Here is a 12,071-nt window from a genome sequence, read left to right as displayed (position 1 = left end):
TAGAAGGTACAGCAAGATGCGGGTTTATTTTATGACTCATGGAAATTTCTAAAATGATAAATATTGGCTCAGCAGTAGCCCAACGGAAGAAGCACTCTACCAAACCAGATGCTATGGTTACAAGAAACAAGAACAGTGTACTCAACAAATAAACTGGGACTCCATTTCCAAGCTTTCTGAGGAAAAAGAGCAGAAAGCATTTCCTGGATTCTGTGTGGTGGCCTTTCTGGCCAGCCACCAGCTCATTTGCTTTTCCTCCATCCAGAGGCTGAGATGGTTGCAGTAGCTTGCTGCTTAGGAAGCTATTTCAAAAGCCTTTGGTTTTATACTTTATTTAGTCCAGACTCTTTTTGGCTAATATAATGAAGATACCTCACCAACCATAAAAATGAATGAGGGTGGAAGTTCCCTTCATGGTGCAGCGGAAACGAATCTGACTAGGAACCATGAGTTGCAGGTTCGATCCCTGGCCACACTCAGTGGGTTAAGGATCTGGCGTTGCCGTGAGCTGTGGTGTAGGTTGCAGACTCGGCTCAGATCTGGCGTTGCTGTGGCTCTGGTGTAGGCTGGCAGCTACAGCTCCGATTCGACCCCTAGCCTGGGAACTTCCATATGCTGTAGGTGCAGCCCTAAAAAGACAAAAAAAAAAAAAGAAAAAGAAAAAGAAAAATATTTTTTTTCCTGAGTAAAAATTCCTTCATCTTGCTGTATAAAAGAAACTAGGCAGAAAGATGTAGGGAATCCAGAAAGATCAACCTGTTTCAGAGAAAACTTAGAAAATATGAGCCATAAATAATGATCAGGCTCCTCCTGAAAAGAGCTTTTTTTTCTCCTGAAATCAAGTCAACATTACCTTAACTTCCATCAGCTGATTTTCTTTTCTAAAGAGAAGATACTAATTTAAATCAACTATATTTCAATAAAGTTGATTTTTAAAAGAGAAAATATGATATGCTAATATTCATTCATACTCAATGGAAAGGCTGGTGTAACAACTTACCAAAACCTAGTAACGAGTAGTTTACTTACTAGTAACCAGGAGCTTCCCTTCAATTGCTATCTTGTATAACTGTCATAAGTTTATTAAAGCAGCTTTTTTCTTTTGCTTTTTGCTTTTTAGGGCCTCACCCATGGCATATGGACATTCCAGGGTAGGGGTCTAATCAGAGTTATAACTACCAGCCTATGCTACAGCCATAGCAATGCCAGATCCGAGCCACATCTGCGACTTATACCACTGCTCACGGCAACGCCAGATCTTTAATCTACTGAGGCAGGCCAGAAATCAACCCAGGTTCTAATGGACACTGGTCGGTTCCTTACCGCTGAGCCACAACAGGAACTCCTAAAGCATGTTTACTTACTAGTGGTGCTCTTTAGATTGCCTATCACAACACACACACACACACACACACACTTTACAGACTGGAGTCATAACAAATCCATGGTCAGGAGGACTATTAAAAAACTAAAGTGGGAGTTCCCATTGTGGCTTAGTGGTTAACAAATCCGACTAGGAACCATGAGATTGTGGGTTCGATCTCTGGCCTTGCTCAGTGCGTTAAGGATCCTGCCTTCCCGTGAGCTGTGGTGTAGGTCACAGACACGGCTCAGATCCCACATTGCTGTGGCTGTGGTGTTGGCTGGTGGCTACAGCTCCAATTAGACCCCCTACCCTGGAAACCTCCATATGCCATGGGTTCAGCCCTAAAAATAACAAAACAAAACAAAACAAAAAAAAGTGAGAAAACTCAGGCCACAAATAAAATGGATCGCTGGATGGACAGTCGAGCCTGTGAGGATCCCTCACCAGGAACCCAGGAGGAGGCACAGCTTATGGAAAGGCATTTCCATCAATCTGCGGCGTCACACCAGTGACACTCTTACAACCAGTCATGGGCACCAAGTCGTCCTCTTAGAAATAGGAAGCCATGTTGGGTTGGGTACAGATACCCAAGACCCTGGAATACACAATAGGGGAGGATGGACATCAGAGAAACAGCTTAAGTCACTCCACGTGCTGCTGCAGGGAATCCACAGCAAGGCACCCGGTGTGGGCTCAAAGAGTGCGGTGGGCAGGGAGGTGCACCAAAACACTGCCTCCAGCTGCCCTTTGCCCCAGCTGCTGGGAAAAATATCTCCAGTTTCCCCAGCGAGAGAGAAACTGTAAGAGCCAGATTAATCAGGGAGATGCGCCCTGGGGCAGTGCTAAGGATTCGGGACTTTGCCTTTGGAAGATCTGGCCCTCTGTGTTTTCCCTTCCTTTGCTTCTCCGCTCACCTTATATTATTAATAAGCGTTGCAACCTGATGGAGGGAGCTCTCCGCACCCCAGAGGCTGTGGCAGCAGCAGGTAGCCACGGTGATGCTGGCAACAGTTGTGGGTGTAGCTCAGGCCAGAGCATCCCGCTAGCTGCCAAGGGAGAGGAGCCGGGGGCCCTGGGCCATGACACAGCTGGGCCTGGGGTCATTCTCCAGGTTGAGCCAAAGAGCAGTCAAAATAATTACAGAATGGAAATCGCTTTGTTGCATTTTTTTTCCTGGTTGTTAAAAAAATTACAGGTTTATTTTTTTAATCCTGAAAATATGTGTTCCATTGCCCCATCACCTTTTAATCCAATCATTCAAAAGAGGATTTTTTTTGTTGTTGCTGTCTTTTTGTCTTTTCTAGGGCAGCACCCATAGCACACGGAGGTTCCCAGGCTAGGGGTCTAATCGGAGCTGTTGCTGCTGGCCTACGCTAGAGCTACAGCAATGTGGGATCCGAGCTGCATCTGTGACCTACACCACAGCTCACCGAAACGCGGGATTCTCAACCCACTGATCGAGGCTGGGGATCAAACCCAAAACCTCATGGTTCCTAGTCAGATTTGCCAACCACGACGGGAACTCCCCAAAAGAGGATTTTTTAAAAATTTTAATTACGTCGTTGACCTGGGAATACCTTTTCATATTGAAAAAAAAATAATAGGAAATTTCAGCTTCTCTCTGCAATTCTTTGTCACTCACCGAAATGAAACCTTATCATCGCTTTGTGGAATGTGTCCTTCCAGAGTTTGTACATTTACACGTTGATATTGATCTATCGATATAGTTTTGCATTCCTGTGATTTTTTTTAAAAACATGCATAGCATCTTATTTCATCATCAGCCGGCTCCCCTGTGCCTGGAAGGCATCCAGACAGCTTGCTGCATCTCTGCTCTTAGTTCTCTGCTCAGATATCACCTCCTCAGGGAGGCCTTCCCTGACTACCCTGCCTAAAATTACCACACACACCCAACCCTTCTAGTTCCCTCCTCTGCTTTATTTTTCTCCATAGCCCTCATCACCATCTAACACAGGGCACTTTTCACTTGTTTATCTTATTTTCTTATTTACTTTTGTTTTTCCCATTTGAATAGAAGCATCATAAGAATGGGGATTTTTTTTTTTTTTTTTTGGCTTTTTGCCTTTTCTGGGGCTGCTCCCGAGGCATATGGAGGTTCCCAGGCTAGGGGTCCAATCGGAGCTATAGCTACCAGTCTACACCACAGCCACAGCAACGCTGGATCCGAGCTGCGTCTGCGACCCACACTACAGCTCACAGCAATGCTGGATCCTTAACCCACTGAGCAAGGTCAGGGATCGAACCAGCAACCTCATGGTTCCTAGTCGGATTGGTTAACCACTGAGCCACAACGGGAACCAATATCCATGAGGATGAATGTTCAATTCCTGGCCTCGCTCCATGGGTTAAAGATCTGGCATTGCGGTGAACTGTGGTGTAGGCCAGCGGCTACAGGCTACAGCTCAGATTCAACCCCTAGCCTAGGAACCTCCATATTCTGCAGGTATGGCCCATAAAAAAAACGAGAAAAAGAAAGTGTGCTTAAGGGAGGGCAGCAACATGGTCAATAGAATCAAATGTTGGTGAGCAGATCTAAGAAGAGAGAGTGAGAGTGTCTTTTTTTTTTTTTTTTTTTTTTTTTTGTGGCCACACCCATGTCATATGGATGTTCCTGGGCCAGGGATTGAATCCGAGCCGAGCTACAGCTGTGGTAAGTTAGCCTAATCCTTTAACTCACTGCACTGGTGCAGAATTCAAACCTGCACCTCCACAGTGACCCCAATCTGCTGCAGTCAGATTCTTTTTTTTTTCTTTTGCTTTTTAGGGCCATATGGAGGTTCCCAGGTTAGGGGTCAAATCGGAGCTACAGCTGTTGGCTTACACCACAGCCTCCGCAACAATTGATCTGAGCTGCATCTGCGACCTACGCTGTAGCTTGTGGCAACCCGGGATCTTTAAGTGAGGCTAGGGATAGTAACTGCATCCTCACGGACACTATGTTGGGTTCTTTTTTACTTTTTTTTTTTTTTTTCCGTCTTCTTAGGGCCACATGATGGCATATGGAGGTTCCCAGGCTAGGGATTCAATCAGAGCTGTAGCTGCTGGCCTACACCTCAGTCACAGCAATGCAGGATCCAAGTCATGTCTGCGACCTGCACCACAGCTCATGGCAATCCTTAACCTGCTGAGCAATGCCAGGGATTGAACCTGTGTCTTCATGGATGCTAGTCAGATTTGTTTCCACTGAGCCATGACAGGAACTCCCTATATCCAGTTCTTAACCTGGTGAGCCACAAGGAGACCTCCTGCAGTTGGAGTCCTAACCCACTGTGCCCTGGCGGGAACTCCCAAAAGTGTGTTTTCAAAGAATCCTATTTTCTCTGTGAAGTACCAGACAGGACCACCTGTGGTGGTTAATTTTATGTGTCAACTTGGCTGGGCTGTGGTGCCCAGTTTGGTCAAACACTTGTTGAGACGTTGATGTGAAGGTGTTGTGAGGTGTGATTAATATTTATGATCAGTAGACTTTAAGTGAAGCCCATTACCCTTCCTAATGTAGAAGGGCCCCACCCAATCAACTGAAGCCCTTAAGAGCAAAAACTCAGGTGCCCCAGAGAAGAAGGAATTCGCCTCAAGGCTGTAACAGTAGAAATCCTGCCTAAATTGGCAGCCTGCCAACCTGCTCTGATGGATTTCAGACTCAAGACTGTGAATCAACTACAGTTTTTGTTTTTTTTTTTTTTTCTTTTTTGGCTGCCCACAGCATATGGAGTTCCTGGGCCAGGAATCAGATCCAAGCTTCAGTTGAGACCCCAGCCGCACCTGCGGCAACACTGGATCCTTAACCAACTGTGCCGGGCCAGGGATTGAACCTGTGTCCCAGGGCTCTCACGATGCTGCCCATCCTGTTGTGTCACAGTGGGGACTCCAATCAAGTACAGATTTGATTTTGAAGGATAGACCCAAATATTACTGCATAATGCTATGGCATGTAATTTTTAAATTCTCAAAGATATGATTTGATACACATGGAAAATTCTGTAATATTTTCTTTTGAAATTTGCTTAATAATCTACTCTGGCAATTTGAAAAAAACAACAACAAAAAAAGATTTCTGGAGTTCCTGTCATGCCACAGAGGAAACAAATCCGACTAGGAACCATGAAGTTGCAGGTTCAATCCCTGGCTTCACTCAGTGTGTTAAGGATCTGGCGTTGCCGTGAGCTGTGGTGTAGTTTGTAGACGCGGCTTGGATCTGGTGTTGCTGTTGTTGTGGGGTAGGCCAGCGGCTACAGCTCAGATTCCACCCCTAGCCTGGGAACCTAAATATTCTGCAGGTGCGGCTCTAAAAAGCAAGCAAAACAAAACAAAACAAAAACTTCAAATCAACTCTTATCTGAATCGCTTTCCTGCCAGCCTGCCCTGTGGATTTCAGACTTGCCAGCCTCCACCATGGCATAAGCCAATTCCTTAAAATTAAACATTTCTCTCTCTGTCTCTCTCATTCTCTCTCTCTATCAATAGATATATGATATTAGTTTGGGGAGTTCCCGTTGTGGCTCAGATCCCATTGTGGATACATGACTAGTATCCATGAGGATGCAGGTTTGAACCCTAGCCTTGCTCAGTCGGTTAAAGAGCAGGAGTTGCTGCAAGCTGTGGTGTAGGCTGCAGACATGGCTTGGATCTGGTGTTGCTGTGTGGTGTAGGCTGGCAGTTGCAGCTCCTATTAGACCCCTAACCTGGGAACTTCCATATGTCGCACATGCGGCCCTAAAATAAAAATTAGTTTTTTGTCTCTGGAAAGCCCTGACTGATACAGCATCCATTGAGAATATGTTCAGACATGGGTCCAAATATTTCCTTAGGCTAAATTCCTGTAAGTAGGGTTGCTAGGTCAAAGTTCTTGAGCTGTATAAAAAATGCGAAGCATGCTGTTGGTTTGCCTTCTAGAAATGCTACATTCCTAAGAATAGTGTATGAATGATCTGTTCTCTGGATGCATGTCAGTGTTGATTTATTGATTGGTTGATTGATTGCTTTTTAGGGCTGCACTGGCGGCATATGGAGGTTCCCAGGCTAGGGGTCGAATCAGAACTACAGCTGCCAGCCTACATCACAGCCACAGCAATGCTGGATCCCCAACCCACTGATCAAGGCTAGGAATGGAACCTGCAACCTCATGGTTCCTAGCTGGATTCGTTTCCCCTGCACCGCAATGGGAACTCCAGTGCTGATCTTTTTAATCTTCGCTGTTTTGTTGGGCGGCACCACTTTCTCCCTTTATATTTGCCTTATTTGACGAATAACGAGCTTGAACGTCTTTTCATGTTTTTGGACCATGCACCTTCCTCCTCAAACTTTAACATTTTACATCAACTCTAAAATATCTATTTACTTTAGGAACTTCGGCCACTGATACATAGCTTCTAATTTTCATTTGAAAATATCACCAATGGAAGTTCCCGTCGTGGCGCAGTGGTTAACGAATCCGACTAGGAACCATGAGGTTGCGGGTTCGGTCCCTGCCCTTGCTCAGTGGGTTGACGATCCGGCGTTGCTGTGAGCTGTGGTGTAGGTTGCAGACGAGGCTCGGATCCCGCGTTGCTGTGGCTCTGGCATAGGCCGGTGTCAACAGCTCCGATTCGACCCCTAGCCTGGGAACCTCCATATGCCGCGGGAGCGTCCCAAGAAATAGCAACAACAACAACAAAAGACAAAAGACAGAAAAAAAAAAAATATCACCAATGGTCAGACTCTAACAGGTAAAATTCTCAACCATTTTTTACTTTGTCCACTTTTCTATTGGATATTTTCCTTTTTGACTGATTCGTAATCTTCATATTGTACTTTGTTTTTTATCTAATATGCAAGCTTCCCCACCCTCGTTTTTGCTTTTTGTTTTTGTTTTGCCACAGCCTCCGCTTGGGGAATTTCCCAGCCAGGGATCAAACCCAAGCCATGGCAGCAATAACTTGGGATCCTTAACCACTAAGCCACCAGGAAACTCCACCCCCCCCTTTTATTGATTAGCTTCTAAAATTGTTTAGGGGTTGTTGTTGCTGTTAGGTTTTTTGTTTTTTGAAGGTTTTTGTTTTACACACACACACAAAGCCTGTATTTTATGTGGCCAAATCAGTCTTTTTCTCTGAGGCAGTTTTTTATTTTAGAAATGTTGGCCATATATAGAGACTTCTCTTTGCACATGAAAAAGGCACCAATGCCAAGATTATGTAGCAGATAAATTTCTCAATTTAGTAATGGATTTTATAGGTGTTAATTATCACTTTAGTATTTGAACCTCTGTCTGGATACATGGGAAAGTCTTAATATGTTATTTTTCCTAAAACACTCGAGTGGTTTTAGCTACTAGGGCAGCATGTTATTGCAGCTGTTAAAGCGTGGTGATTTTTATCCCAGGTTTTGGCACCAAAAAAAAAAAAAAAAAGCTTGGTGATTTTTGGAAAAAGGATTTTTTTTTTCATTTTTCATGAGAACCTGGCTATTCCGCAGCACTGTGAAGAATATTAGATATATTTCTAGCTTCGAGTGATAGTGAGGAAGCGGTAAGTAGTTTAAAGTAGAATTAGGGTTTAAATTCCGTATATTATTTCCCATTCTATGTTGATTTGATGGGAAATTACAATTTTTTTTGAAGTATGTAATTTATTTCTTCCTATCTCTCTTAAAATCAGCATAGAGGAGTTCCCTGGTGGTGCAGCAGGTTAAGAATCTGGCATTGTCAATCCTGTGGCTCGGGCTGCTGATGTGGCATTGGTTCTATCCCTGGCCTGGGAACATTTGCATGCCATAGGTGCGCCCAAGAAAGAAAGAAAGGAAGAAAGAGAAAAGAATGAAAACAAAGAAAGGAAGAAAGCATAAAATGAACATTTTTTTGGTTTTATTTTGTTGCATTATTGTCAGTACAGAGTGGACTCATTAAAACCGAGGAACTTCCTCTCATTTAAGGATCTGAAAACGATGCAGGGCTCTAGAAGCTCTGCCAGCACCCACCCCCCCTGCCCCCGGCCCTGTGACCCCTTAGGATGGTCCTGTAACCCTGAAGGCTGCTTACTCTGAACCAACTGCCATTTTCAGGCCCATGTCCTGCAGTGTTAAAGCGCTCAGGAGCAGTCGTCAACCAGAGATGGGCAGGATGTTGGCAGATAAGAACCCACCTTCCTTACCCCTTGGGTAGGAGGTCTCTGTGGGGTGTCTTGCTCTGTCTCCTAGAGTCCCCAGATGCAGTGAGCTCCTGTCACCCCCAGAATTGTAGCAACACCCCATGATTCGCTGCCTCTCTTCCTCATTTGTCTGGTGTTCCAAAGTCTCCCAGATGCACTGCAGTCATCCCTCAAAATATATGGAGGATTGGTTCCAGCAGCCTGCCCCCCACCACATACTCAAGTCCCTTATATAAGTGGCATAGTATTTGCATATAACCTACCCCATACTACTTTATACATCATCTCCAAATGACTTATAACACCTTATTCAATGTAAACGTGGTATAAATAGTTGTACACACAATGTAAATGCTATGGAAACTTTTTTTTCTATTTAGGTCTGCACCCAGGGCATATGGAAGTTCCCAGGCTTGGGGGTGAATCGGAGCTGCACCTCTGGCCTACACCATAGCCACAACAACACTGAATTTGAGCTGCATCTACAACCTACACTGCAGGATCCTTAACCACCGATTGAAGCTGAGAATCGAACCTGCATCCTCATGGATGCTAGTTAGGTTCATACCCACTGAGCCACAGTAGGAACTCCCTAGATTTTTTTTTCTTTTTTTTTTTACAACCTATCAGCAATAACAATGTTGCTCAACTTGAATTGTCTGTACTTATCCAACTGAAATCTGAGTCACTACAAGGAGCTTTTACTTTTTTCCAATCATGTCAAGAAGTTTTCTCCTGGTTGTTCTAAAACATAAATCTGTTTTTGCAGCTAACTGCTGTTCCTGCTGTTTTTGTCAAAACTAGCTGCCCAGCTGACAATTTATTGTAGGATAAAAGTCTCCATGTCTGCCCTAATTACCAGCTGAATGGAACCAGGATCTTAGCTGGTTCATGAGGCATGTTCATTACTGGTTTGAAAGACAACATTTCACAGGCTCTGGGTGACCCTTATTTGAACTGAACTCTTCTTCCAGCCCTGACCTTATTCACTTTTTTCTTTGTTTCAAGGCAAAATATTATGCTCTCCTCCTAGTCTCACTGCTGGTCTTCAGAAAGAGTAAAACAAATGTTTTGTGTTTCCTAGAAAATGTTGTCAAATTGTTTCCCAAGTTAGGTCATTGCAGCTGCAAAATTCTTGTTTTGGTAGAAAACTTGGCCAAAAACAACAGAGCCAATGATCAGCCATTACTTCAGGGGAAAAAAAAATCTTGAGATTAGCAAAGGATCGCTATCTCCCTTTCTGCTGAAATAGAGATCAATTCTTCCAACTGGGCCTAAATTATTTTTGAGATGAATCTCTCTCTTTCTTTAAATGTACTTTAATTTATTGGCTGACTTCACTCATTTTTGAAATGGCCCCATAAATTTTGGGAAGCTATTTTAACTTTATAAGGCAACATATCCTCAATTAATTTGCAGAAACTCCTTGAGCCAACTTGAAATCAAAACAAGCCATTTTTAGGAGTTCCCATTGTGGCTCAGCAGGTTAAGAACCCAACATAGTGTCCATGAGGAAATGGGTTTGATCCCTGGGCTCAGTAAGTGGGTTAAGGATCTGCCTCAAGCTGTGGCGTGGGCTGCAGATGTGGCTTGGATCTAGCCCAGATCTGGTATTGCTGTGGCTGTGGCTGTGGCATAGGCCCACAGCTGCAGCTCCGATTCAACCCCTAGCCTGAGAACTTCTATATGCTGCAGGTACAGCCATAAATAGAAAAAAACAAAAAAAACCCATTTTCTCAGGCTGTGTACTCTAATTTTAGTCTTTTTTTTTTTAGGGCCACACCCAGGCTAGGGATCTAATAAGAACGGCAGCTGCCAGCCTTTGCCACAGCCAGAAAGATGCCAGATCCCAGCTGAGCTGTGTCTGCAGCCTATTCTGCAGCTCACTGCAATGCCGGATGGTTAACTCAGTGAGTGGGGCCAAGGATCACACCGGCATCTTCATGGATACTAGTTGGGTTTGTTACCACTGAGCCATAGTGGAAACTCTCAAATTCTAGACCATTTTTTTAACTGAGCATTTAAATTTAGGGTACCATTTTACATAACATACTTGGGAAGACTGAGTCTCTTTTCTGAGTGTGCAGAGCCTGAAGAAAGAACATCAAAAGTTTTTCTCCATCAATGTCTGCCTTTGGAGAGATGGATCTATATTATTTCACAAGCATTATGATGCTGGTAGTTGTTGAACAACTGACATTCAAGGGGAAAATGTCCTAAAGTGTCTTTATGGTGTTTGTCAATTCCTGTGGTGTAAATATTCCCACCTGGCTGATTTCAAGCTACCAAGGAAGTGTCAGTCATCTCCCCAAATTCCTGAAAACTTAACCATTGGGTCTTATGCTCTCCTGTTGCCTCAAGGACTCTGCCCTCCCTTAGAGGGGGTAGTGAGGAATCTTATAGTGTTTGAGGAGCTGGGTGTGATCAATCAGCTCAGGGACATTTTCCTGATTGGTGGGTGGTGGAGTAATTGGGAGTCAGCATCATCAACCTCTGATTCCAACCAGTCTAGGTTCTATGTGCTGTAGGCAGCATACAGTTGACTTCTTCCATTTGGTAGGGGCTTCAGCACCTGCAAAACAGCTCCAAGGACATGGCTCAGAATATTATCTATTGTCTTTGAAGAAGAACTAACTAAAGGTTCTTGACGTTGCTGAATGGCTAAACTCTGTCTTGCTTGACTGTTTTCCTTTTCTCTGTATTTTCTCCTATCTCTGATTAAACTGATTCTTTGATGAAAGTTTTCTATATATAAAAAGGCAGGTGGAGGACATGAGTGGGGGTGGGGGTGGTCCATTCTGGGAAGTGCTCCTTTACACTTCTAAGAGACAGCTCCAAAACTGTACTGCAAGTGACTGAGCCAAATTAGTGCCTCAAATGCAAGTTTGGGAACACTGGCTTGTGGGCTCTGCAATGCCCTGAACTTGTTCTTAGAGGTCCCTAGGACATCACATAGCAAATTCTGGCAACGTGGTGTTTTCAGGTCCCGTGTGTGTGTGTGTGTGTGTGTGTGTGTGTGTGTGTGTGTGTTACCTTCAAAAACTCAGGTTACCTTGAAAAAAAATGTGCCTTGAGAAAATTGAGACCCACGTTGGGGTCACTGAGGACAGTCCAAAGGCATGTTAGAGACAGGAGTACTGACAGCTCTGTGGCATGAGTTTAAACTGCCCAAACAGTAGAGGCTGACCGCAGAACAAAATAAGCTGCTGGAATCCAACTAGGATGCCACTCTTTGTAATGGGTTTTGTTTTAGGTTTATATCTGAAAAACCACAGCCTTTGAAGAGGCCTGGGAATGATTTTCATTATCCATCATTTGAGGACATCTGTTTTTTTTTTTTTTCATCTTCTTAAAATAGAAAGCTCTTTTCCAAGGGATAAATTTTTCCTTTCAGTGTGTCTTGTAACAACAGTCTTCCTGCTGACTGTTGCACTGTCTTTCATTTTTTTTTGGTCTTTTTGTCTTTTTAGGGCCGCACTCAGGGCATATGGAAGTTCCCAGGCTAGGGGTTGAATCAGAGCAGCAGCTGCCAGCATACACCACAGCCACAGCAACACCAG

The sequence above is a fragment of the Sus scrofa genome, chromosome 17, assembly GCF_054392235.1.
Source record: "Sus scrofa isolate SSC_HxYL_T2T_F1_AM1 chromosome 17, Sscrofa_HxYL_maternal_Yorkshire_Landrace_v2.0, whole genome shotgun sequence".
Classification (NCBI taxonomy): Eukaryota; Metazoa; Chordata; class Mammalia; order Artiodactyla; family Suidae; genus Sus; species Sus scrofa.
Note: the sequence above shows the minus strand (reverse complement) of the source record.